This window comes from Strix uralensis, chromosome 12, assembly GCF_047716275.1.
Source record: "Strix uralensis isolate ZFMK-TIS-50842 chromosome 12, bStrUra1, whole genome shotgun sequence".
NCBI lineage: Eukaryota > Metazoa > Chordata > Aves > Strigiformes > Strigidae > Strix > Strix uralensis.
This window is the reverse complement of record NC_133983.1, coordinates 3261443-3288820: the sequence shown is the minus strand read 5'-3', so window position 1 is coordinate 3288820 and position 27378 is coordinate 3261443. Positions and strand designations below refer to the sequence as shown.

At 48.9% G+C, this 27378-nt stretch overlaps 1 pseudogene; it reads right to left on the bottom strand.

Annotated features, from left to right (window-relative positions):
• Positions 1-263: 263 nt before the first annotated feature.
• The window catches only part of LOC141948652 (hydrocephalus-inducing protein homolog), a 68866-nt pseudogene continuing 41751 nt past the window's right edge, over positions 264-27378 (bottom strand).

Below are 27378 nucleotides of genomic sequence, written 5' to 3'. Positions count from 1 at the left end.
CAACTGGTGCTGCCATGGTAACTTGTGGCTTAGAACAGTTTCTTGAAAACACTTGCTCATTTTCTCAGGCAAATTTCAAGGGGCTGCAGAAGAAGTCCCAGTGGAGGTGATCTGATGGGAAAGGCTCAGCCCTCAGGGAGACCTCACCTGGGGAGAGCTGGAGAAGCCTTCCAGCATCATCTCCATAGTCTTGCCTGGCATCAGCTCCATCCTCAGCGGTTGAAGCTTAAACACAGGGCAGGCAGGTTTGGGGCTTTCGGATGAACCTTTGCCCTTGGTGGTGCTGGTGGCGGGGACATAATCACGCTGGTGAAACAGGGCAAAGCCTTCTGTTGGTCCAATAAAACTGATGGGTGCGTTGTCCTTTGTTAGTGGTAACAGCAGGGATCCAGGCTGGAAGAGAAAAAGAGATGTAAAATGTCACGGGAGCTGCTATTTCCCAGCAGCCGCCCAGCTTCAGCACCCTGATGGCGTTATCTGACTGCACACTCAGCAATAAAAGCACCTCCAAAAAGGCTGACCTAGATCAAAGCTTCAGCAAAAGCCAGACCTTGGTTGCCCCAAAGTTTATCAGCATCCAGCTGGTCTGTTTGTGTACAGCAAGGAAGAGCTGCATGAAGATCATCTCAGTTGCTGCAGAGTGTCACCAGCCTTTGGTGCTTAATACTTGGAGTGTTTTTCCAAGGTGCTTCCTGCAGGTCTTGCTGCATCAGATGCTAAGCTGGCCTGTCCTGGCTGCAAGTGGATGGAGGAACAGCTTCACTGCCATTTCCCCTTGGGAGCTGCTGCCTCAGATGTCTTCCTCTGGAGATGCTACTGGGGAGCTACAGGGTGTAGCTCATTCATCTGGTGATCTGGTGCCTCGCTGGTGGGGCCCCTGCCCTGACACCCACGTTATCCCCTCACTCCTCCATCCCTGAGGCAGCATCCAACCCTCATCACCCTGAACATATTGTTCTTTGCCTGAACGGTGCAGCTGGTTTTGTGTTTTAGGAAGATAAATGCACTGTGAGAACATAGGATCAACAGAAGTTTCCCCATACAAACATGGCAGCAAGACCAGGTCAAGCTGCCGAGGGAATGGAACGACAACGAGAGATGAATAACCACAGCTAGATAGAAAACAAAATGAATGTTCAATGGAAATTGATTCCTTCATGTAAAGAAACACTAACTGCAGGCTAGTCTGGAGTAATTATTTTACCTTCTATAAATCTGAGTATGACCAGGACATGAATTGTTCCTGGAACTGGTTTTTTGAAGCCACAAGCAGCTAAATACACAGACCTGAGAGTATAGAGCAAACCAGTCTTTGAAACAGACTGTTAAAACATGATGTGTACAAGCTTAGTGTGGAATGGTTTATGTGGGGGACAGCACAGATGAAAGCCTGGAGAAGCTCTGGGTGGATGCAGAATTTGTGGCTCTGGGAAAGCCCAACTCATCTGAGACATCACCTGGGTCCCATCTCAGCTCACCTGGTGGCAGCTCTGCAGCCGGCAGCAACAACTCCAAACTGAGCCTGCAGGCCCAGACGTGAAGGGGGGCAGAGGACGATGACACAAATCACGCTGCCATTGTCCCCTCCCTTGTGTAGCCGATTTGTGGCTGCACAGAGCACAGGACACGCTGGACAAGCGTCAACCTCCCTGCAATGTCCCTGCTTATGTGGGTGGCTTGTGCATGCAGATTTAAACCCCCAAAATCTATCCTAAATGCTTAAGGTAGTATTAACCCGCTCTTTCTACCCCAAAATTTAGGTACTGGAGCACTGTGGATCCTCTTTGCAGCCAGGGAAAGGAAGAGGCACCTCGAGAAGACTATTCTTCTCGTCCCAAGAGGTCTCCAACACAAGGCTTATTTTTCTCCTGTTTACAAGAACATGCCTGGTTTCAGACACAGGCTTTAAGACCAGTGAATCCCCTCCTTCCAGCTAAGCTCTTTAATTAACACTCTCCATTTATCCTGCCCAAACTCAGCGGTCTTCTCCTCCTCTCCCTTTCAGAGCTGGTCCTGCAGCCACCCTCGCCCTTGGTGACGCCAAGGCAAGCGGGTGGGAGAAATGAGGAAAGAGCGACTACGTCTAATAAAGAGCAGCCTGGCAGGGGAGACGGGGAAGATGAGAAAACTGAGGGATGATATGGGGCAAAGAAATTCTGCTGCTCCTCCAGGACTGCTGGGCAGAGGGCAAACAGAACATTAGCACCACTAATTTAGTTGAGGAGCTGCTAAGAAGCTACCACCAAGGTTTTCTGCTGTTGCGAGATGATACTCCATAGTGAAGGGAAAAACAAGCAACATTATTGCAAAGGGAAATATGTTTATACTTGTAGCATTTTCCACCCAGAGGCTTCCAGGCCCTGCTGTTTTCCTACAAATCTTTATTTGATAAAGTGAGAAAATATATGTATTATAACTAAAGACAATTCAGTGACAATTTAGCGACTGGTTTCCATTTTGGTGGCTTTTGAGGGTATCTAACAACTTTCAAATGGCCATAAAAGGTGTCTAAAGGAAGCCCTGTGCCTTCAGGGAAACAGAGCCAGGACCTTGAGCGCTGAAGAACAACTAGCCTGAAGGACTACAGCAAAACTCCTTCTTGCTGAGCCCACGGGAGAAGCAGACACTAAGAGACACCCTACTAGAAGTGGGGTCCCAAGTTGAGCTCCAGAGCAAAGGGTTTGTTGGTGACAATCGTGGTGCCAGTGCCAACAGCCCGGACGGGGCTAACATAGGTGTGGCTGTTCTCTATGAACAGGTTCACCTTGTCCTTGAATTTCTCAGTGTCATCCAAGTTTGCTATGACAGCCACAGATACCTCCATCTCGGGGGGAATCACTCCTTTACTGGGTTCAATCCTCCAACACAAGCATTTGCCAGCCTGTAAGACAAGCCAAACGCTAACTTAGGATGGAAACCACGGACCCTGGTCCCTTGTGGGGTGCAGGAAAAGGAAGGACTAAAGATAGAGGGTAAAAAACATAAAGGCTCCATTTCCCTCAATCTAAGCTACACTGCCTGGAAACAGCAACTATGCAGGAGCTTATACAACCTGTATTTTACCCTCCTTTAACAGACTCACTTCATTAACTCAGTTTTGCCCAACCCAAGGGATGCTCATCCTCAGGAGGAGGTTATTGCCCCTCCAGTCTCTCTTTCGGAGCGCACGCCAAGGGAAGCTACTTTATCTCTCTTGGCTTCCCGACAGTAGTGGCTGGGTTGGCATAAAGGCTCAAGGCCAGAGGAAGCCAGGACTGCTCAAATCCCACTGCAGCAGCCACATGGCTGGGGGATACTGCTGAGAGCCTGAAGAATAACTCTGCAAAACCGGCTGATCAAAACCCCGACACCAAGGTCTTCTTTCCCAAGAGTTACTCAGTGCTTCGCAACAGCCCCCGAAGAACTGAAGCACTCAGTTCCCACTGATCTTCAGCTGCAGTGAGGTGCCCCAGTGCCCTCTGCTTTGGAAAATTCGGCTATAAATGTTCATAGCAGGGCAGTAAAGCAATAAGCAGAAAGCAAACTGGAAGGCATGTGCCCTGTAGGCATGGCCTGAGCTTCCCAAGCACTCTCTTCCCTCTGGTTTATCATGGACCTCCCTCTACGGATGGGGCAGTGAAGATGCTGGACCCCCCACCCATCTAAAACCACATTCCCAGGGAGCAAGCCTGCAGAGGAGGAACGCACACAGTGCTCCCTGGCCAGTGGGAAACGCACTGGGATGTAGATGTATGGCTTCCAAGTGTCCATCACAGTGTCAGTGGTGCCTCTGCACCCCACAGTTCAGTGCTGTGTTTGGGACAACAGGCACTACTCACCCAAAACTCTGCAGTATGGTAAAAGAAAAGGTTTTTCCCCTTTTATTTTTTAATAGAAAGCAACAATGTGCTTGGAGGCCTGACATGATCCAAGCAAATGCTTGATCCAGGTGAAGTTAGCTCAAGTTTCCATCCTGGCAGCACTCAGCTCTAACAGGGCACCAGCCAGCTCAAAGGAGAAGAGCATCAGAAAACCAAGCAGCACTTTGAAGTCATGGGAAGCATTTTAAATAACCCTCCAAAGCGACCTCTGCTAGCAAGGGTAAGACTAGCTGGGGGCCAGGAAAGCAATAACTTGCTGAGCAGTCAGGGTCCCAGCAGCGTGTGGAGGTGCCCCAGCTATGAGAACTCCTTAGGCTGGCTGTGCCCTGCATGGAGAGCAGGTCAGGTCTGCACGCCTGCACCCTGGGATGGAGCATGCCAAAGGCATCAAAATTATTCCAGGTGCTGGCAAAATCAATCAACTCAACTCCATTTAATTTGTCCTCTAGAGCTGCAAAAGAAAGTCTTAAAGAAAGCAAGACGAGAAGGGGATGGAGGAAGGTAGTTGGCACAGAGCGAACAACTCTGGGGCCTCACGGACCACACAGGATCCCACCAACCCTCCTCTGCTGCCCCTGCATCCCGTGCGCAGCCCATCACTAGCCTCAGAGGCATCCACTGCGCTGCCACCAGCCGAGGGCTACCCAGCCAACACGTTCACACCAAGCCAGTGGGTGTTAGGCTTTCTTTGCCATTAACGTACAACTTTTCCTCTGATTCATGCTGACACAGGGTAGCTCGCTCAAAAAGGAGACCCCATAGCTCTGCTCCAGAGGTGAATCTGCAAGCCTGCTGTCTGACAAAGCTCATTTATCAAAGCTTGGCCACAAGCCGGGCAGTGAATTGTACCCAAGAAACTATGACTGAGGAATAATGATAGGCTGTCTCGATGGAGCCAGACTTTGAATTTCCCAGGGTGACCCAACGCAGACCCACCAGGCCCTGCCAGGCCAACAGCCCACTCCAGAGGAGCAGGATTCGCCTCGTGTCCTCATTCTTTCAGTTAGCATTTGGTGTGGGTCCAAGGGGCAGCACGGGGCAGCACAGTGCACCACTGAACAGGAGACCTGCCAGGACCAGAAGGCTCTGCCGGGCCAGACTCACTCAGGTTTCCAGGTCAGCTTCTGCCTACACAGATCCAGGCTGTGTCCCAGAGACAAGAAATCTCTTGGAGCCACTCTAAAAAATCCTCCCACTTTGAAGACCAAGATCTAACTTCTGATCACATCCCTGCTACTCATTTATCCTTGAATGCTCCAGAACATGATGCAATAGCCCTGTCCACTGGACAGACAAAGACAGTGGCTATTTCTGTCCCTGTAGGAGCTTGCACAGAGTCCCTGAGTGCTGGGCAAGGACTGGGATCAATCACTTATTCAAGAAGTTCAACGCTGGGATCATTAGCTTCTCCCAGGACAGATTTCCACGGTGAATAAGAGCTGCCAAAATTCAGTTATAAGACACCACCATGCATCTGAGAGCTGTATGGATGGACAGATGGATGGACGGATGGATGGATGGCTGCCCTAAGGGATGACTGAGGACCCACCACACTCGTTTCTCTTGAAGCTACTTAAAGCTAGTTAATTAAAGTGATCTGGTCATTCTGGCCTTGCACGAGTGAAAGAGGAAGCAGAACTCAATATTAAAAAGCATTCACACACCTTGTCAGCCGACCCATCGCTCCTCACGGAGGTTGTACATGAAGGGGAAAATAAAACCCCGTCCTACATCAGTTGTTGCACAGAGCCTCATCCCAGGTGTTTCAGCAGTACTGAGGCAGGGGACCCTGCATTCTTCATCTCAAAGCTACTCTTTAGCCACACAAACTGCCAGTGGCAGAAAAGAGCCCCAAACCGTCCCAAGCCCCAGCAGTAGGTGGAGATCAGGGCATGAGGCTGACTAGATGCTCCCAGCAACCACCAGCCTCCTCCTGGCACCTCAGCACCAGCATCTCCTTAGCAAAAGCACGGATGGGGACCACTCCGGTTTAGCCTCTGCCCCAGAGCACCATCAAGGGGATGTTTTATGAAATCAAAAGGCAGAGCCTCTAAAAAAAAAGAAAGCGTGGCACTCACGGCCACTGACAACAGAGCCTAATTTGTCAAGCTTGGTTCAGCCAATAGCAGACTGCTGAGTGAGCTAACAAAGCTGGTCTCCATTTGTGTCCCCTGTCCATAGCTCACCCCTCCAGGTCCCATCTGCCCTCCCTTGCTGGGCTGGGGAGACCAGGACCACCACTCTGTACATCAGGGTTCTCCAGCCAGGACATGGGCATGGCTGGGTCAGCTGCTGCCAAGCACTGCATTTGATAACCAAACTCCTCCTGCTTTTCCTTAGGGGCAGTGAAGATGCTGGACCCCCCACCCATCTAAAACCACATTCCCAGGGAGCAAGCCTGCAGAGGAGGAATGCACACAGTGCTCCCTGGCCAGTGGGAAACGCATTGGGATGTAGATGTATGGCTTCCAAGTGTCCATCACAGTGTCAGTGGTGCCTCTGCACCCCACATTTCAGTGCTGTGTAGGAGCATAATTGCTTCACTCTTGCTTGTAGGAGCATAATTGCCTTGAAGATTCTACCCTTCTTTAATTCAGTTAACCAACAGGTGCAGCACGATACAAGTTTAGTTTCCCTAGAGAAGCAAAATAACAATTTCTTCCATTACTGAAAAACAGCAATTTTGAAAGGGCATGAACTCATATAAGATACCTGACATGCTAAAAACCAAACTCTCCCCCATAGCCAGGTTTCAGGCACCTTTTCCAAGGTCTCCTCCAAACCTCTGCTCCCCTTTCTAAGAGCCACATGCTCCGGACCTAAGCCTGTGTGACACTGGGAGGGACACAGCCTTGCACCTTCCTCGGGTTTTGGTACAACCAGTCACCAGCACAAGACTGATGCTCCTGGCCATGACCCCTGCTCATGACTGATGCCATGTGTTTCCAGGCACAGTTGGCTACAGTGAATGGTTCCCTCCAGCTCTGGCAAGACCAAACTGCGTGGAAATTAGCAAATTGGTACTGCTGCATTAGCAAAACACGGCCTTTAAAACCTAAACCAATGGTTTAAGTCTAAAGGTGAGCTTTTGGAGCACCATGAGGCTCTGGTGGGCCAGCTCTGGAAAGAGTTAAGCCTGTGCATCTTATCTTCAGAAGTTCTGCTCACCTTGGAAGAGACCACATATTCAGGGCCAGTGCTGCCCATACCCTGGAAAGTTAATTTAACACTCATTTCTAAATAGCATTGCAGATATCATTTGAAGGGCACAGCACTGCCTGTCTGCCTGTGTCTTGCTATGAGCAAACACTGACGGGCTGGTTAATTATTCAGATGCTTGGGGGGGAAAAAAAAAAAAAGCAATTTACAGTAGATTTGAAAACCAGCCCCTCTTGCCAATTCAAGTCTGCTCCGACTTCAGTAAGAGCAGTTGGAGAGAACTACAAACAATGCCAACATGCTCTTCAAAGCCTTCCCTCCCCACAGCCTGAACAATTTGCTCGGATATCAACAAAATCGCCCATCAGCCAGAACAGGAAACAGAATCACTAAAGCAGCATCCTTTTATCGGCACCGGTTTTAAGTTTATCTCCATGTTTTGCTGTCTCTCCATATGGCCGTTTCTTTAATAAAGGGAACGTTGTCAAAAGCTTGAGATAGTAAGCTATGAAATTAGTAAATGAAACAAATCCTGCACTAATGAGGAGAGAAGCAAGTACAGGAATGGGAACTGCGTGTTCTCCCCTTGCTTACACCGCGTTTGACCACGGGCCTTTATACGCTGCCTGAAAATCAGCGGCCATTTCTCCAGTGAATCCTACTGAGAAGGTAAAGAGTTACAGCTTTGGGGTTTTTTTAAATAAAAAAAACTGGGTCTCTTCTGCAATGTTGGCTCCAGTTGAATCTGATGGCGGTTCACCCCTGGGAAGGTGGAAGGGGATCTACTCACCAGGCACCCTCCTGAAGAAGACAACACAGCTGGCTGTACGACCGCTGCTGGAAACCAGGCAGCAGCGAGCTCCACCAGGAGCACAGGGCTCTGGATTAGAGAGGTCAAGGATCAGGTCAAAGGAGACAGGACCCCAAATTAAGACTGCCATAAGAAGAAGAAATCCCAAGAAAGGTTTTCGCTCTCCTCCCTCATTACAAGGCACCAGGAAACCACCGTTTGCCTCCCTGCAGTAGCACATGACAGTCCCAGCATGGTGCTTACGCAGGCAGAAGAAAGCTGCCACTGATTAACAAAAATTACACCCTAGGTCTGTCTTGTCTTTCCTGATCACACACGCGTGATATGCAGCTGCCTTCCGTGAGGCCAAGAGATGTCATTCTTAGTAGCCAAATAAAAGATCCCCACGGAGACAGACTGACAAAGAACAAGTAGGAAATGATCAAAGAAAGATGCTGTTTCCTCTCTGCCTTTCTGCAGGGAGAGCAAACACTTCCATTAACCAATACAACTCTTTTGCACTTGTCAATATGGCAAAAAAATCAGACACTTAGGGAAACAGGAAAAGAAGATGACAGTGGCAGCAAGGAGGAGAAACAGCCACCTTTTTCAGCAGGTTGCATCAGTCCCCAGCTAAGCTGCAACAGCCCCTTCATGTTGACCTGTTCCTCCAGTCTTTTCTACCCAAAAATGCACAAACCCTCCCCTTGCTGGATCCAGAGTATTCTCTAACAGGGCTGCCTGGCAGCTGGGAAAGCAATCTGACAAGGAGAAGTACATCAGACACACAGAGGATTCAGCACAGGATGACACACTGGTCCCAGGGGTCACAGACCTGCAGACACCCTGGCACGCAGGGATAAGCCAGCAGAGGACTAGGCTACGAAGTCCCTACGCTCTTCTTCAAACCCCAAAAAGCCCCATCTCAATGCACAGACTTGGAGGGGTTTTATTTCTTTCTTTATGGTGGCAGAGATGTTCAGTGCTGCTCCCTGCAACTCACAGAACACAACAGACTCAACTCATCCAACAGAGAGAAGAGGAGATGGTACGGGGAAGCCTGTGCACGAGGGGTACTCCAGGTAATTCCTTAAGTCACCACCCCAAAGTGAAGTTATCCACAAAAAAGCATCTTGGCTTGCTCAGATAATGCTCTTTTCTCCCATAGAGCAAGAAGAAATCTTGACTTGACAGGAACAGCAATTTGCATGTGATGGTTAACACCACCACCAAGGTGGCAGCATGGCCATCTGCATTACAGCATTTTCCTTTCCTGTTTCAAACAAGATACCAACCTTTTACTTGCCCTGTTGCTGTCCCTTAATTTAATCTCATTCAGTTTGTTGAGCTGCCAGTCAGCGTGCTGTAACATTGCTGATCCAATGCCGCTGTGAAAATTTCAATCAATACCTCTTTCCTTTGAGCAGGGACCATGATCTATAAGCCTAAGTGCAAACAGCCTCGGTTTCAAGATTAGCCATCAAACAGGAGACAGGGAAATCACAGCTCACCGTCCTGCAGCAATCTCCAAGCAGGAAATCAAAGCAGCAGCTTCGGCATCTTAGAGAACACAAGACTTGGGTTCAGGGGCACAACTGAATGCAGGATGCCCAAGTCACCCACCAGCTAGGCTAAAGGACAGCCTCTGCTCTCAGATGTACACGTGCAGTTCACCCTGACGCCTGACTGCATCTCAAATTTTATCTCTAAAATTATTCCCTCCTCTCTTCTTCCCATCAATAAACTGCCACGCAGCCTAAAGCAGCAGCAAAGGGCGAAACTTCAACTGAGGCAGCAAAGCAGCACCAAAGGAGGCAGCTGCTGAGGGCAGGGGAGCAGCTGGAGCACACCTCGCCTGCCGCAGTGCTGCTCCCACCCGGCACGCTCAGCACTGTCGTGTTGAAGAGCCTGAAGAGCCCTTGTTGAAACGACTGATCCAGCAGGTTCTCAGGACCTGCTGCCTTTGACGCCTCTGTGATATCAGCAGCTGTCCTGAGAAGCTGAGGTGCTCACCATGGGGTAAATCAACCCTGTGGGGTCAGCAGGGGGGACTGTGGAGCAGCAGAGCCCACCCTTACTGCAGGGAAAGAAACCATCCCTGAACCACCTCGTATTATTGTTCTATTTATTGATTAGCCACAATATTTGCAGAGATTGCAGTGAAGCAGGATAGGATTTATTGCCCAGTCCCATACCTTAGGGCCTGAGATACCCTGTGAGCCCCCTTGGGTACACCACAAGCTGCCCAGGGAGGGAGGGAAGGCGTGAGACCAGGACAGCAGTGCTTAAACAGCTCTGCGGGTCAGTGCCTGGTATGAGCACGCAAACCCCATCATTCACACACCAGTACCACCCACCCCAGGTGGCTTGCTCTCTGCAGAGATGGAAAGCAGGTTTTCATTGTAGAATCAAAGCAAGCTGCCCTGGGAATCTCCCATTTTGAAGTTACATTTATCCCCCCAAACAGCTGGAAAAGCAGCAAGAGGGAAAGTCAGCCCCCTCCTTGGCCCAGGAGGCTGAGCCTGTACTCTCACACACTGCCTGATGCTCCATCCACAGACACAGCCAAGTCCACAGTGGCAGGTCTGGGCTAACCAGCTCCAGAAGTTCGACCCACCTAGCATGGAGAAGAACAAACCTCCTCCAAACCCCGTTTTCAAGCCCCTCACAGACCCCCCTCCAGTGGGAAGCACACCCCACCCAGCCTCAGCACACGAGCCTGTCCTGGCTGCATCAGCCCTGCTCCTCATGCCAGGGAGCAACCCAACCTCCTCCAGCTATGCAGCTTGTCACACCATGCAGCCTCCATGAACTAAATAGCCTTTTTCTGCAGATAGTCTCCAGAGATGCTCTGCAATGCGACGGAGTCCACAGACTCCGTGGGTACACAACCCTTACAAGCATATTTTTGTGCAACAACCCAGCTGGTTTGACCCCCAGTAGGTGTGAAACTCACCTCACTGCCAGCAGTTTGAGGACAGACCTCACACCCTAGTCGCTATCATTAACAGCAATCTGACACAAAGCAAATGCAGATCTAACAGGGAAACCATAGGGAAATCCATGCTCTTTCAGGAGCAAAGGGCCACAGGATTCTCTTGATCTCAGAGCTCCAAAAACATGACTTTTAGAGCTAAATACCTTCCACAAAATAAAGGGAGAACTTGCAAAAATGATCCAGACTCATTTCTGCTCAAACATCTATGCAAATTCTGTTTTACTGAGGGCTCCCCCAACTAAAACTGCCCCCAGAACCAGGCTCCTCTTGCTGCGGTGTGACAGAATACGTTGCTTTCTCAATCATGTAGTGATATGCAAAGGTTGCATATAAAAATCAAGTCACAGGTTGCTTGTCACTCATTTTTTGTTGGAAAACAGCCCCACAGATACTTACCATCTCTGCCCTGAAGGATGCAGGGATGACAGTCTGATTGGAGAGGTGGAGAGGTCGGGAAGCATCTTGTAGAACTTGGATACTGCCAAAATTTATCTTACTTCGATGCACGTAGACAACTGGTCCTTCTCCAGTGCTCACTAAATGGATTTTCTGCTCCAGGAAGCAGGTAGGAAAGATCAAAAAAAACAACAGGGAAAGTTTAAAAAGATTAGACAGCTCTAAGGGTACTCTAGACCGGGGGATAATTATGGCTGTTTGAAGTTTTCAGTGCTGTAAGACTGAAAAAGAAGGCCTGGAGCAAGTGTGGGACCTGGGCTGATCCCATCTGAAAGCCACAAACTCACATTATCAGGGGGTAAAGAAACCCTGTTTCCCATGCTTGCTTTTTCACACCTCCTCCACACCGTTAACTCTCCTTCCTCTACCTTGTGCCTGCTCCCACTCCTTTTACTGCTCAGTTTTGCCCCAAACCACCCTCCCTGACTTCTGCTGCTGCACAGCACACTTGGACAGTGACTTCTTTAACATTCCCAAAGCTACACCTGTGAAAGTCAGCACAAGTCAGAAGCAAATCAGGCCCTTCAGAGTAGAGATCACGCAAGTTAGTTGCCTCTGATTTGTGCATACGTGTATTCCTGGTATTATATGAATAATGAGCATTAATTATTAATTACATCAGTCAAGTAGTATTTTTTCTTCTGACAGGCTGAGACCCAAAAGTTTTGTTCTTGCAGAACTGGCACAGACTACTGGAGGAGAAATGTGGATCCCTTTGCTAAACCACCTTCTCACATCATTAAAAACAATGAGAATCTGGATTTCACTAGTTCTAAACACCCCAACTCTTAAACAAGATCTGAATGCAGAAAACTCCCAACACTGACAAGATGCTCTATGATTTGCTGGAGGGCACAGAGTATGATTTAACCACAAAAGAAACCAGCCTCCATGATGTAAAACCTTTAATGATGTCTGACTCAAGGCAATGGCATTGACAGCTGTCAGAATCACTAGTCCAACTCAGCCAGAAGGAGCAGCATCCAGAAATGTTCATCTCTTGACAGAACGCTGCAAGAGCGAGCCAAAAATCACGTACCAAGGCTGGTACCTCAAAAATCAGGAGCTGAAGCCATGCATGATGACAGACCTTTTTTCCCTCCGGGAGAAGGGAGGCACGGAGAACTGCAGGCTGGGTGATGCTGCCCAAAGCTGCCAGGGAGGAGGAGCTGGAGGGAGGAGGTGTGCCTCGCCAAGCCGGCTTTGCTTCCAGGTGACAGTGGGGCAGAAGCAGCAAAGGCAGGGCAGAACCCTTTGGAGATGAGCAGAAAACATCTGGGGGATGCCAAGGCTACCTGGCTTCAATCAGAGTGTGTACTAACACAATATATCCTCGCAAAGGAAAGGGCTTATAGAAGAGAAACTCACCTTCCTCTACAGTCTGCTTAAAAGGGACAAGAAAAACCCCATTCAACAGGTAACCCCAGGCTTGGGTTTTACCAGCTCCTTAATGCAGGAGATTACAGACACCACACTGAAGCTGGCACGCAGTCACCTGCAAACAAAATACCAGGCAGCAGACCCATGGAGGGACTCCACCTCTACACACCCTGGATGAAAGATCTGTACCACATTTCACCTGAAACAGTGTAAAGATTTGGAATCGATACCAGGCAGCATAACCTAAGACAACAAGAGCAAGCTCATATTTGGCTTTATTGGAGTACACTGCAGCCAGTGCTGAGGTCAGATTTGCATCGTATGATCCATACGGGTAGGACGTGCCACCGGTGCAGGAGGTAGAACAAGACCACTGGCTGTTCTGCTAGCCCAGAAAGCTCTGGTTGAGCCAGCTTCTAGGGAACTACTGAAACCACACTCCAACTATAAGGCAGAACTAGAGAAAATGCCAACGGTCTCGCCCAACAGCCAGAAACTCAGGTCTGTGCTGTCGATAGACCCAGCGAGGTTTCTACCAGCACTTGCTGGGTGCAGCAGCATCGGAGCACAAACGCTGCACGTTAAAGAGTGACTTAATGGGCACACACGCTCGCTCAGTCTCACGCTAGTCGTTTCTTCAGGGACAGCTAGGCCTCTCCAGCTGAAATGCTCATCCTCTGGGTGAAAGGCTGACATATTCATCTCCAGATAAAGCAGATGAAGGCAAGGCAGAGTTTGAAACTACAAATTGTTAACTCAAGGGTAAAAGCTTTGCAAGAAATCTCTAGTTAAAAACCAAGCTGACAGTTGAACAATTGGTTATTCTCAGGGGGAGAAACCCTCCTTTTTAGGGGAAGCATGCTGTATATTTATGAGCGACTGTTTTGTCAATCTTCAGACTTCCCTGCAAGGCCTGCATTGGCCTTTCTGTTGACTGGTTTACACGCACATCCACAGTGGCCTGGATGGAGATGTTCAGTGGCATCCAGAAGATTTAGCAGCATCATTTCCATTTGTTTTATTAAGAGTTTAAATCCCTGTGAGTACTTTTGAAATGTCAGCCTTTCTTTCTGTTACAGAAAGCTTAAGGAATCCTCTGACATCCTCTTCATGCTCAGAGACGTGAGAAGACATTTTAAAACAGCTGCTTCAAAATTTAATATCATTTTAAAGTTTAATTAACTAAATTGGTTCTCAATTTCAGCTAGATGAAGCCAGGACATTACCTACAACATTCTCTTGCCTACATTTTGTTGTCATTGCTGCTGTTGTGTGTGCCTGGATGTGAACCATCATCTTTCAGGAGGCTTTAGCCAGGAATGCTTTGCCTTATCCATTTCCAAGCTTGGTAGGAAAAAAAGTCTCTATGCTCCAGGTGCAAGCGGTGTGGAGACTCATGAATCTTTGGCTGGGGCTTTTGGCAAAGAGCTATGATGGATATTTCTCAGACGTGATGGGCCTGACTTTCAGCACGGCCTTTTACACAGCTCTTGCTTTAGCAGGATTCAGGGACGTCCCTGTGTGCTCCTGAACAAAAGGCCTAATGAAGCAGCAGTTGCTGTTCATCTAATAACCCAGCAGAGTACAACACCCAGGGGTTGTTCTGGGTTTCAGACTGCCCTTCTTATCCCGTCTCACCGAGCCATAATTAAATGCTGTGTCAGACACTTAGATTACCACCTAGAAGGATACCAGCCTTCCTCTTCTCTAGGCATTAGCTGTGCCACAAACCCCTTCTTTCCTTGTCCACACCAGCATATATTACAAGTTCTTGTTTTCCCAGGAAGGATCCCCAGAATTAGCAACCCTGCCTGTACACTTCACACCCCACCAGGATGAGTTGCAAAGGCTCACGTCCCCTAGAACTCACCAGAGGGGACCCTTCACTCCCAAACACCACAACATGAGCAACAGTGTCCTACTCTCCTGTCACCTGGGGCCTCCAGTGTCAATGTGACCTCCACTGAGCTGTGAGGCTGGACAATCCCCCACGGCACGGGGCTGGAGTACCACACAGAAGCATCCTCCTTGTGTTCCTGTAAGAGTCAAACACAACACACAAGAGTGACCTTTGAGGAAACTTTAAACTCCTCAACATGTACCACGATGGCAATTCACACACATTTTCAAAAATCCCTCAGAGAAAGCAGAAAGGCACAAAGCAAGATACATGACTTGTATGAGCTTAGCATCCTCGGGGCGTCCAAAAGCTGCTGCACCCACAAACACCCACTCCTGTGCTGGCAGCCTCCTTGCAGCAGCTTTTCACAACCCTCTAAGCTCTCCTGCATGAAAACACCCCAAAGCCTAGAATATAAACTGCTTCTTAAAAAGTTTAAACTGCTTCCTGAAGTTTATATTCAGGTAGGTTCCAACTGAACTGCTTCCTAAAGTTTATATTCAGGTGGGTTCCTGTTCTCAGCAACGTTTAGGTTTGAATATAAACCATCAAGGTCTTATCCAAACCCTGTTTTTTCCCTAATAAACCCCTTGATAACATTTGAGGGCAGGAGGCAGATGCAACGCCAAACCTGAGGAAGAACCCTGTAGCAGCCTGGAAGATTGCTGTCATTCACAAGGGTCAGCATCTGCTGATAAAGTAATTTCAGAAAGCACCATCCAAACGTCATGATGGGGTTGAGCACTCACAGTGGAGGAACTATGCGTCTAGGCAGAGAGATGACCAAAAGGGAATTAGAGATACTGAGAGAAGGTAGAGTTTGTTTACTCCCCGAGTAGCATGAAATGGAGCATAACACATTTGTCACTGTCAAATAGACACTTAATACCCCTACAGCAATAAATCGCCTTTAACTTCTTTTGACTCAACCACCTCCTGTAAAGGTGGGGCAAAGCCCTGGGACTCAGCCTCGCAGAGGCTGCCAAGTGCCCAGGCAGCGCACAGTGCCCTGGCCCAGAGCTGCCTGATCAGCTCTGCCCACTCTTTGCCCCAGGAGGCTTGCAAGGACCCTCCCAACAGTCCCAGCAAGGCGTGAGCTCTGGGGGAGCCTTCCCACCGAGGACCAGCACTCACCAAGGCTCAAGACACACAAGACTCCAGTGTCTCAGTAAAAACGACTCCCTCCTCTTTCATACCGCTGTTGCCCTCCCTGAGAACTCAGCCCCTTGCCCCAGCGATGGAGGGCACAAGCCACCCCCTGCCTTAGGCAGTGGGGGATCCCCCTCTCCCAGTTCCTGCACCCCCACAGCTCCGTGCACTGTCTGTTCCCATTTGCACTTGTTTTACAGAGCTGCAGCCCAGGCACTGACTGGATGACTCTGCCTGGGAGAGGGAACAGCACCAGTGAACTGCATCCCTCTTGTAATTAAACCGACACCCACTGCAGCACAACAGCATTGAACCTGGCTGCAGCAAGAACAACTTTTGGCTTAAGACTGAGAACATTATTACTCAAAAGAACCAGAGGGAAGCAGAGAAACCTGAGCTCACCTTCCACATCAAGGACTATTTTCCCCTTCCTAAGATCTTGCTTTTAGCTTTCCCTCACCAGTGCTGCCATAAGCTCCTTTCCCATTTGCATGTGCCTTCGTTAACTGACCCAGACACCAGCTCTCAGCAGGCTGCTCGCTGCGGCCCAAACGAATTTTGGTTGCAACCCAGCACAAGTCCACCACTTGCAGGAAATTTATTATACCTCAAGCACCAAAAACCAGGCCAATAATGAATATAATTACTGTTCCCTTTAGAAAAAGGCTCAGGGCCATGCCTGTCCGTTGAGCACAGGTGCTTCTCAACACATGCTGCTTTCAAAACACCGCCGATCTCGTATCTAGCTGGGCAGAACTAGCTCATTAAGCAGCACTTCTCATTTGGAGATGAAGCCAGCAAACCACGTGCAAGGCAGCGTGGTGATGGATGCACGAGGAGAGACGACGAGCTGCAAGGAAAGCGCCGATACCTGGCTGTGAGGAGCAGCGCCGACCCCGCCTTGCCAACACCGCACACGTCCACCACCAGTGCCAGCTCGTAGCTCTTCCCAGTGTTGGAACACAGGGTGACCTGGGGGAAGAGAAGAGCATCAAACACTTCATCACTCCCAAAAGCCATCGTCCACGTGTGCTGTCCTCTGCTTCTCGTTCCACAGTAAGGAAAGGGAGGATTTTGCCCTAATTCTTCTGCTGGTCTGTGTACAGAGCACAGTTGCTGGGAGTAACAGAAGTCTTCTGACAAATCTGCTTTGTTAAATCACCTTGCAGTTATCAGGGCATATGTAAGCTAAATTAGAGCACAATTAGACTAATGGTCTACTCACCACTGTATTCAAATTAAGGGACTAATTTTTAATCTCAACTACAACAGCATAAATGCAGAGGCAATCTGTTGACTTCAACAGATTCAGCTTTATGTTGGGAAGCTGAGGGCAAAATGCAGCCCAGCAGATGCTGTGCAGTTCATGGCTGCCAGAGCTTTTTCAGTCCCCACTGGAGATCACGCAGCGAATACGACTCATTCTGCTCAACAGGAGAGGAGAAATAAGACCGGGAAGAAAAGCAAACTGCTTTATACAATGACATCTCTCTTTTTAACAGCCACCTTCTGTCCTCATCCTTCCTCTGCCCACTTTAAATCAAAGAAATTGCTCAAAGCAGCTCTCAAAAACATATGAATGGCTTCTGTCCTTGACCATATGGTACATGATCTTCAGCTTACAATGCTGGAAACAAAACAGTGCTCCTTCAGAAAAGTCCCAGAGTAACGCAGCTAACAAAAGCCTAACACTAGTGTAGATATCTTACCCGTGTTATGCTCAAAGCTAGCGGTGCTAAAGCCCTCTCATTCCTCAGAGAAGCTCCAGCTCCACCCGCCAAAGCACAGATGGCTGGACTCTTCCCATACCTGGATATCCAGGAGTCCCAGGGGGCGGATGGTCCCTCTGCGGGGCTTTATGGTAAATTCAGTTGGCTTGAAGCGATGTTGGGCTCCCTTTCTCTGGAGTAGGCGAGTGCTGTCTGACAGCTGAACAAAGCTGCTGACACTGGGCTCTCCCAAGCCGTCCCCAGGAATGCGAAGGTTGAAGGTCAGGGGCACCCCGAGGAGGTGTTAGTGAGGCAACACAACAAGGTGTGAGGAAAGTCTAGGAAAATGACACAACTATGAATTTATGCACCCAATATCCCGTGATTCTTGGTGTGAAAAGCCTGTTATGATAAAAGTGCACTCGGAGTTTAGCTCTTTTCAATCTGAATTACAGCTGAGAAGCTACACAAGGAATTAATTGTCACTTAAACTCCCTTTTATGCTGATCACAGAGATGGCTTCCTTGGAAATGCCCACTCTTAGCGATGCTGAACACCACAAGTTTCTCTCTCTCAATAACTGTGAGGAGCTCTCTCACCTGCCCTCAACCCAGCACCAATTATTTCTCACTTACAAGCGTGCATCCAGACAGACCATTCATTCTGGAAATTCAATCCATAAAATGCTCATGTTAACTCTGAGAACACTCCCACAGTTTTCAATATATAAAAGCAGTGTATTGTCATCGAGGAGAAGCTACAGTAAAAGAAAGGAAGGATGAAATTGGGAATGATTTTTTAGTTTATCTAGGCAGGATCCTTAAGGCATCTCCTGTTTGGGGCTGCCAGACTGAGCACATGACAACTCCCAGTCCACTGCACTGGAGGCAAACCTCCCAGTCCACTGCACTGGAGGCAAACCTGATGCTTAGAAATTAGCAGGAACCATGTTTCACCTTACCTAGCAAATGGGGACATCACTGCCACACTGCACACTGGCCCACAAAGGCTGATATCACTTTAGCTGTGATACTCGCTTTCCATCGTGGAAAACCAGTGATACAACCACACTTGGTGGGGATGTTCTGCAGACATCAGCCCACAACCTGCTCTGGCGTGGACATCTGGCTTGGCTGGCCAGCTCTGCGAGAAGGAGCCATCTCCCGTGGCCTGCTTACCAAGCCTTGCTTGAATACAGACGGGGAGGAAAATCAACTGCAGCCACAGCGAGGAGTTTCTCCATGTTCAATAACAGTCACCACTGCCCACCTCCAGCAATTACTTCAGCAGGGAGGCAGGAAGGGCACAAAAAGCACAAACACAGACTTCACAATCCCAAACGAGACCAAAGTCACGAGATGCAGGCCAACAGTCAGCAGCACAGTTAAAAGAAGCAAAAATACAATAGCTGCCTTCAGCTGAAAAGGCCTTATTAATGAAATGAGATTAAGGAGGATGAATCTCCTATTGCATAACCACATTTCTGCCTGGTGTGTTCCTTGTTGTTTTATTTATGCAAAAGGAAATAAAGAAGTGGCAGGGCGGTGATGGAGGGAGGGGAAAAGCAGCTCAGGAAAGGTAATGAGTTTTCTTACAAAGTCCATGAACAGCATGAAAACACAGAGACATCCTGGGCGCAGAATGATAATGGCCCTTCAATCAATCCACAATTGATTTCACATTTAAACTGTAGATCATCTCAGTAAAAAGCCTTTTGTGAGACCGAGATGGAGAACCAGAATCTGCATTTCAATGGAGATGCTCTGGATGCTCAGCCACCGGCTCTGTCAGCAGAGCTGGGCTGGTGGTGGGGAAGGAGAAGGAGCCTGTGGCTCCAAGGACATCAGTGCCTGATTCAGAGCTATTGCTTGGGCATGTTACCTGGTAGGTGACAACGAGGGGCCCTCACAGCATTAATTAACATCTGGCACTAAAGGTCAGGTGGGTAAATGGTATCCTTGCCTTGCCACAGGAACATCTACCCAGAGCAGCTACAGGCTTAAACTCCCTTCTCCCACAGTCCCAATTCCTTGGGTCCTTCTGGGACAAGGACTTTCACAGTCATTCTTCTGCCAAAAATTGAGAGATTGGGGCTGAACAGACTACGAGGACACCAGAAAATACTGCCTTTCTATCCCTTTGGTCCTATTTGATCTCACAAGACCACCTAAGCAACCAGCAGCCCTGGCTTTAACACCCTGAAGGCTGCTATGGAGGAACACAAGTGATGGATGACCTTATGTTAAAGCACTCCAGTTTGGTAATTCACAGAGCTCTCAACCCGTGGCCCAAGCCCAGGGCACACTCACCAAGGGAGACATCACCAAAGTGGAGGGCAGGGACGTTGAAATGAAAAGTCGGTCCAATGACACAGCCCCTGCAAGGACAAAGACAGGCAGAGGAGGCGTTGGCTTGGTCAAAGAGAATGGCAAAGCATTCAGCTTTCCTCACCGCTCGGGTGGGTAAAAACTGGTCTCAGAACCATGGTGGGTTTCAAATCAACCTGTCACCCCTGTGCTCAGCACAGCATCCGTGTGGACAGCAGGCAGCCAGAGCAAAGTGGTCAGCAGCCGACCTGCTGCTGTGGCTCAGGGCACCAAGGCAGGGTGTGCCCCCACGCTGCTGCTGACCCCGTGAAGGTCCCTGAGCAAGGGATGGCTCTGTGCCTCAGTTTCCCCATCTGTAATGTGATCAGCACAGAGATGTCCACACAAAAGTGGGCTCATTATAACTAGCCTTCCCAGCCACAGGTTCCCTGCTTTGGTATTTCTTAGCTGGAACTGGTGTTTCCATGGAGTATACGAACACCCTTCTCCAAAGACCTTGATCCACACAATCATTACGCATGCAGGACTTTGAGCCATGAATCCAGGGGAGCCCCAAACATCCATTGAGAAGAGCAGCAACAGTTCTACACAGTGAACACCTGAATCTTGGAGGGAAGTATCAGCTTGTCACCAGCGCACCAGCTGACACATCCAAGAGCAACACGTCTTAAACCGCCGAACACGGGTGTCCTGGACCCACCACACCACCTCGCCCATCCTTAAACTCAGCAGACAGGCTCCAAACTCTAAAACTCACTAAAATCCACTGAAATCAGCACTTGAAGCTTCACAACATTCATTAATTTATTTCATGCTTGATGCCAGCTCTGCCTCTTAGTTAAAAATCAAGGGCCAAAGTCAACAGTGTTTATTTATCTCATTTTATTCGCAGGACTGCCACTGTCATTATCCACGTTCTGCACATGAACAGACCCCAGCATCCCGCAGGAGGGACCTGCGTTCATCCATGGTGTCCCATTTCCAGCATCCTCTTCTAAACACCAAAGAAACAAGCATCCAGCACCTCGTAAGGTTGGTTTCCAAGTAAAGACTAATCACCTATGGTCTTGGCATCTTCTGACTGCATAGTCAAAAAGTACTCAAAAACTGACTTTCAGGAGTTTCAATCCAACACTAATTCTTGGTTCTTGGAGCTGAATCAGCTCCTAAGAATAAGCCAGGTAGCAAATCCCTTCTGATGGTGAAGTTCCCTCTCCAGGGACCTCACATAACCAGACTTGACCTCCCAAGCCCTAACAGCTTACTTCAGATGAAGCAAAGGGAACAGACATGCTTTCTGTCACAGCACTTGCCAGGAGACGATGGAAAACTACCTCCAAACCAGCCATGACTGGGGATGACACTGGGAAACTGCCAAGGATGAGCCTTGCCAGGCAAATGGGGAAATGACTGCCATTTCTGCTGAGTGCACCGTATCTGTGCTCAAGGAAGTTAAACTGGAATGACTGCCCAGAAGGATCAGGCAAGGAGCCAACCCAGAGCTCTGTGCACCACAGCTGATAACAGTACAGCTTGCAAGAGAATGGGGGAAAAGGCAGTGGTTTTGGCAACAACTGTTTTACAGTAGCATTAAGTAATGCACGTGTGAAGGGAGATCAGGGTCCTGGCAGAGCAGGAAGGATAACACAAGGTGGGAGATGAACTTCTTGAACTCTCATCCCTATTCCTTCCTTTGCAGCCAGCTCACCTCCATTCAAAAGAACTGGGAGCTTTTCTCCATGGAGGATGAAATCCAGTGCACAAAACCTCCCGAAGAGGGAGGCTCAGCTCGATCTGGTGGGAGGACATCTCAAAGGCATTTGAAAACAAACAGCTTGAGTTGTGGGGCTGGAGAATAACAGAAGGGCTGGAGAGGGATCCTTGAAAAAGGCAAGACAGAGCTTGAGGAGGCAGATGCCATCTCAGGGAGGAGAGCACTGCAGTGGGAATTGCTGCTGAGGGACAGCTGCATGGGAGCAGGCAGGTGTGCTGGGGTGCCATCAGATGGGCTGCACAGGAGCCACCATCCAGGGAGGAGGAGCGCAAGGATGGGGAAGAAATAAAGAAAAAAGGACCAGCAATCCGCTTTCACTGAGACAGAAGGTCTGCACTGAGACCAACGGGGTGCTGGCCAAACAGGGCAGAGAGTGGCCACAGAGAAGGGGAGGACGTTCTGGGCACTGGGAGCCAGGGCATCACTGGGGAAAAAAGGACCACTTCATTTGGCTGTGGGGAAGCCAAAACACAACCATCCCTCTGACAGCTCCTCCCTTCCCCAGGAGCAAGGGCACTGCGGGGCAGAGGCAGCAGGCACTGTCCAAGCAGTGCTGTATTCTACCTGTCATAAGTGCAGCCTTACCAGCAAAACCTGCCCTTGCTCAAGGAGAAAGCTGCTTATGCAATAACACCCCGTGACCAATTTGGGGGAGGGACAGAGGAGAATAAATTATTTGATTGTGAAATGTTCCCTCTTGATTTCCAAAAAAAGCAGCACTTTCCCTCCAAACACAAAGCAAACATAATTGTTTCTTTACTGAGGTCAACAGACCTACTCACCACTCTTCTCTTGCAAAGTAATAACCTTTTTGTTCTTTTTTATCCATTTCCCTCACCTTATTGGTAAAATCGACTGCGGATTCCTTTCATTGCTTTACTACCTTGATCTAGTGCCTCCCAGCAGCAGCAGCCCAGGAGGCTGGTTGCTGAGGAGGCACTGCCAGCCCCACAGCTCCAGAGCACCCAGCACCAGCCTTCCTGCCTACACCACGTTATCCCACCAGCCCATGGTTAAGACTAGCTGGGACAAGTTTGCATGCTGCTCTGGTCCTGACAAGTGAGCTTTGCCTCTCCTATCATCAGCTTTTTTTCCCCCCCCTTCTCCCCTTTGCTTGGTGAGGATTATCTTTTGCCGTGGCACCAACCCACGGGGATGATGCCCAAGTCTGTGTGACAGAACTTGCTGCAGAGCTCCCCATCTCCTGCGTCAGCACTTTTCTGGCTGCAGAAAGGAGGTACCACAGCACAAGAGCCGGGAGGACAGCTTGTCCCAACACATTAGAATGAGAGATGATGCTGAGGCTGCTGCTACCCATTTGGGATGGATTATTAGCAGAGGAAATTAAAAACACTGCCTCTGGCTGCAGTCACCCAGGCTGGCCCATCTCCAAAGCCCTGTTGGTCTTGCTCTGTGTTCGGGGGGGGGTGGCCCAGACCATCTACCACCCAAAGTGATGCCAATCCCGCTGTCTGCCATGGACCAAGGGGGAACGAGCTACCTGTAGGAAGGAGTCATTCCAGCTCCTGGGTACCCAGACCGGGCAGCAGGCACCTCCACACCTTTCCTGAACAGCCTCCAGTCAAACCGTTTTCCAGCATGGGTAGTCACTTAAAGCCCCAGAGCCCTCACACAGAGATGTGTGAGAACCTGCTGCTGCCAAATTCTGTGCAAACAGCATCCTGGAAAATCAGAGAACCACCCGCCTCCACCATGAAGGCAAAGCTGCTTCCCAGAGGAACCCAAGATTTTGAAAGTTAAACTGAGTATTGAGAGCATAAGAGGCATGGTCACAGGTGGCCAGCGGGTCGAGGGGGATGATCCTGCCCCTCTACTCTGCTCTGGTGAAACACCCCCTGCAGTGCTGTGTCCAAGGACGTGGACCTGTTGGAGTGGGTCCAGAGGAGGGACACAAAAATAGTAAGAGGGATGGAACACCTCTCCTATGAGGACAGGCTGAGAGAGTTGGGGTTATACAGCCTGAAGAAGAGAAGGCTCCAGGGAGACCTTATTGCAGCCTTTCAATACTTCACGGGGCCTTACAAGAAATATTTGGACAGACTTTTTAGTAGGACCTGTCATGATAGGACAAGGGGTAATGGTTTTAAACTAAAAAGAGGGCAGATTCAGACTAGATACAGGGAAGAAATTTTTTACGATGAGGGTGGTGAAAGACTGGAGCAGGTTGCCCAGAGAGGTGGTAGATGCCCCATCCCTGGGAATATTCAAGGTCAGGTTGGACGGAGCTCTGGGCAACCTGATCGAGTTGAAGATGTCCCTACCCATTGCAGGGGGGTTGGACTAAATGACCTTTAAAGGTCCTGCCAACCCAAACTATTCTATGATTCTATGATTTCCTCTCGCAGACAATTACACTTCATTTGCTGCTGCAACTGCAAGGTTCAAACTGGAGTCAAGATTAAAAAGCCCTGGCTCTTAGTGTGGGGATGCTAGGATCAGAGCCAAGACTAAGACCTTAGACAACACCTTTTTCCTCTGTTCCATCCTAAAATGAGGTAGGTGGGAGATGATTACCCAGACATAGCTACAGATGTGCCCACCAAGCTCCTACAACCCTCCTCACCTGATAGTCAAGGTCACAGGCTCAGGGGATCCATTCACACTGAACCTGAATTCTTCTGTGAACTCCCCCAGGATGGTGGAACTGAAGGAGATCCGGATGACTTGGAGCCTGTCCGGCAAAATGATGCCCTCCTGGGGGAGGAAGGTGAAGCAGGAGCCCAGAGCTGTAGCTGGGGGGACCAAGTTGAAGACAGCATCGATGGCTCCTTTGTTGAACAGGACCACCTGCAGCAGCAAGAAAGCAAAGTGGAAATACATAAGGAATCTTCCTTTCTTACAGAAGGCTGATTTGTTTTCTGATTAACGAATTAACGTCTGTAAAAAGCAGAAGATGCTGTGTGCTGCTGCTTGGCAGAAGCCAAAGAAAATACAACAGGACAAGCCCTGCCTTTGGGTTTTTCATGCAAAGCAGTGATAACTTCATAGAAACAGAGTCACTCGGGGTTTATTCCACTGACACAGAGCAGCCCACTTCGACTTGCAGTGCAGAGGAGCTGCTCAGCATCACCAGGTTGATTCAGAGCAACGAAGGGCAGTTGCAGCATTACTAGTGAATCATCACACAACCGATTCTGCTCCCAACGAGTCCAATCCTGTCAAGGGCAGAACACGTTCAGCTTCCATTGCAGCCAACAAGTTTACTGCATGTAGGAGACACCTCAGGACAGCACTAGAACCAACTTCAGAAGCACTCCCCAACTGTGCTACAGTATGTAATTTAAGTTTCTTATTTTTTCTTTAATGGGATACTTTCTTAGTCTCTGCTCAAACAGACGTGTCAGGAAGGGATGAGTGTGCAGTGCACAGCAGCTCCATCTATTCCAAAGAATTTATCTTTCCTAAATATTCACAGCCACCATCTACGGCTTTACCATCATCAGAATAAACTGCAAATTTAGAACTAAGCCGTATTTGTTGAAGACTCGAGAGATCTATTGCCTCGAACAAGCGACACAATCCCGCAGCACTTGTGGAGATTCAGCTCTTTTCACGTTGGGTGACAAATGCCCACAGCTGCTGTGAGTACCAGCACGCTGTCAGTCACCAACAAACCCACCCAAAGCAAAGCTGTAAAGTTTGATTGCTGCAGGGAGAAATCCTGCCATTTCCATGGACTTAACTACTTGCCTTGGATTTCTTTTCCCTAATTTTTGTCCTTGCAAAACCTGTTAGAAAAATTGAGACAGAAGCAGAGAGATGTCCCTTATTTTTAAATTTTGCAGCTGCTGTTGAAAATATTCACGTATTCAAGCTCTGCAAGGGTAACCTGAAAACTACTCTCTCCTCTCATGCCTTTTACACCTCAGTTACCAATTGCACTTAGGGATCCAACGCTGAGCTGAGGTTTACCTCCAGTCTAGCTGCTTAGTACAGCACTAACGGTATCATCTACTTAGTCACATTTTCTCAAGTAATGAAAATAATAAATTGAAAGAGAGAGAATCAATAAAGTATCACCATTAAAAATGCATAGAGAGCACAATATTTTGGTAAGAAAACACCTTAATGTGTCCTTCCCTGCCAAGTCAAGCTTTTGTAAGTGCCTGGCATGATGTATTGCCTCATTTTCTACCTCTTTCAGTTGCTCTATCTTATTTTTTTGCAGAAGACTTGACACCATTGGCGGGGGGAGGCAAATACGTAGAAAGTTCTTTCACTTCATCTCCAGAAATGCTTTGCTCTTCATAGAGATGCAGCAAATCTGAAGAGTGGCGAGAGACTGGTCAGCAAGGGAAAGCACTCCCAGTTTCGATGCAAGACACAGCTCTGAGCCAGGAGGCTGGACAGCTTTCCTCCAACTCCCAGGAATCGGCAGGATGCAGTTAACCAGAAACTGTTTGCAATGGACTGGAGTTCAAACACAGTAAATTTGTTCCAGCTGCTTTTTAACAGCCCGAGTACAAAGGTGCATTGCATCCAGGGCTGAAACAGAAGCCTCTGAATATTTATCTTTTTGACCCAGTGTTGCTTTCATGTGTCAAGGGAGTATTTTTTCACAGGAAGCCTCCCAGCTGATCTCCAAGGAAGGCTGCCAAAAAGCAGGGATTAAGGCTTCACAAACAACATATGCACCTTTCAGATCCCATCACAAGTATCCAGATTCTGGGAAACCCCCCAGATTTGACTAGTATGGCAAATACTCCCTGCTCACAATTACCCGAGTTGCCAGAAATTCCACAGGTCCACGAGGCTGCCCTGGGAGCCATCAGGATCCCCCCCAACCCCTCAGAATCCCAACTACTCACCTCATAACTGTGGTCTGATCCAACAAAAACCTTCCTGATGTCCAGCTGGTCAAAGCTGAAGCGGAGCTGAGGCCCTATGCCTCCCCTTTTGGTGCACAAGGGTAGCCTGGTCTCGCGGCCTGGGGAGAGATTTCCACTTCAGTACAGTAATTCCCTCTGTTATCCTGGATTGCCCAGACTGCCTCAGTGCTACTCCCTGACTCTGGGCTGGATGGGACCAGCTCTAGATGCTCCAGCAGGAGATACAGGACCCTTCTCTTCCCTCAGGAGATATGCCTTGGGGCTGGCTTCTAATTTCTAACCAACCCCTCGGGCTGGTTTCTCATTTAGCCATCAGTTTGCACCCTGAAAAAGCGATGCTGAGTTTAAAACACAATCTCTGAATTTCTTCCCATGTGCTTAGATGAGCTCTGAAATCCATTCAGTGAAGGCACAAAGCTCATGAAAAGGAACTGAAGATAAAAATACGCCATCTATACTGATTCAATTGGAGACAAGAGCACAGGAGCTGAGAAGTACGAGCCCAGGCAAGGCAAAGCTCCCTGCTAATGGTGCTATGCACGTCTGAGTGCTGCCTAGAGCAGGCAGAGCATCTCAGCCACTGCCCGTGCCTGACACACAGCTCCATGCCTGGGGCTCCGGGGCTCACCTCCTGCAGCAGCACCTTTTAAATAAGACAGGGCTTTGTGATCTCCAGACAGCAGCACTCACCTATTCCCACCATGATACCGAGAGCTCAGCTTTGTAAAGACACCTTACCTGAAGCACGCTGAAGAGTTATGGAAAACCTCACTGCTGAGGTCAGAGAAGCCATAAATACACTGCTAATGCACACACTCCTTGCTGCAAAGGAACTGAGACTGCGGGTCTTATAGCTAAACTCTAAGGTGCTCATTTCCTTCCGTAAGCCTGCTAAGATGACAGTGTGGGAGCTTTCAGTCTGAAGGCTGTTCTGAACCACTGCAGCAGCCTAAAGTGCCTGAATCCTGGCTCCAATCTCAGCTTGGGTCTCCCTGCCATCCCATCCTACTCTGCACAGAAAGTGAG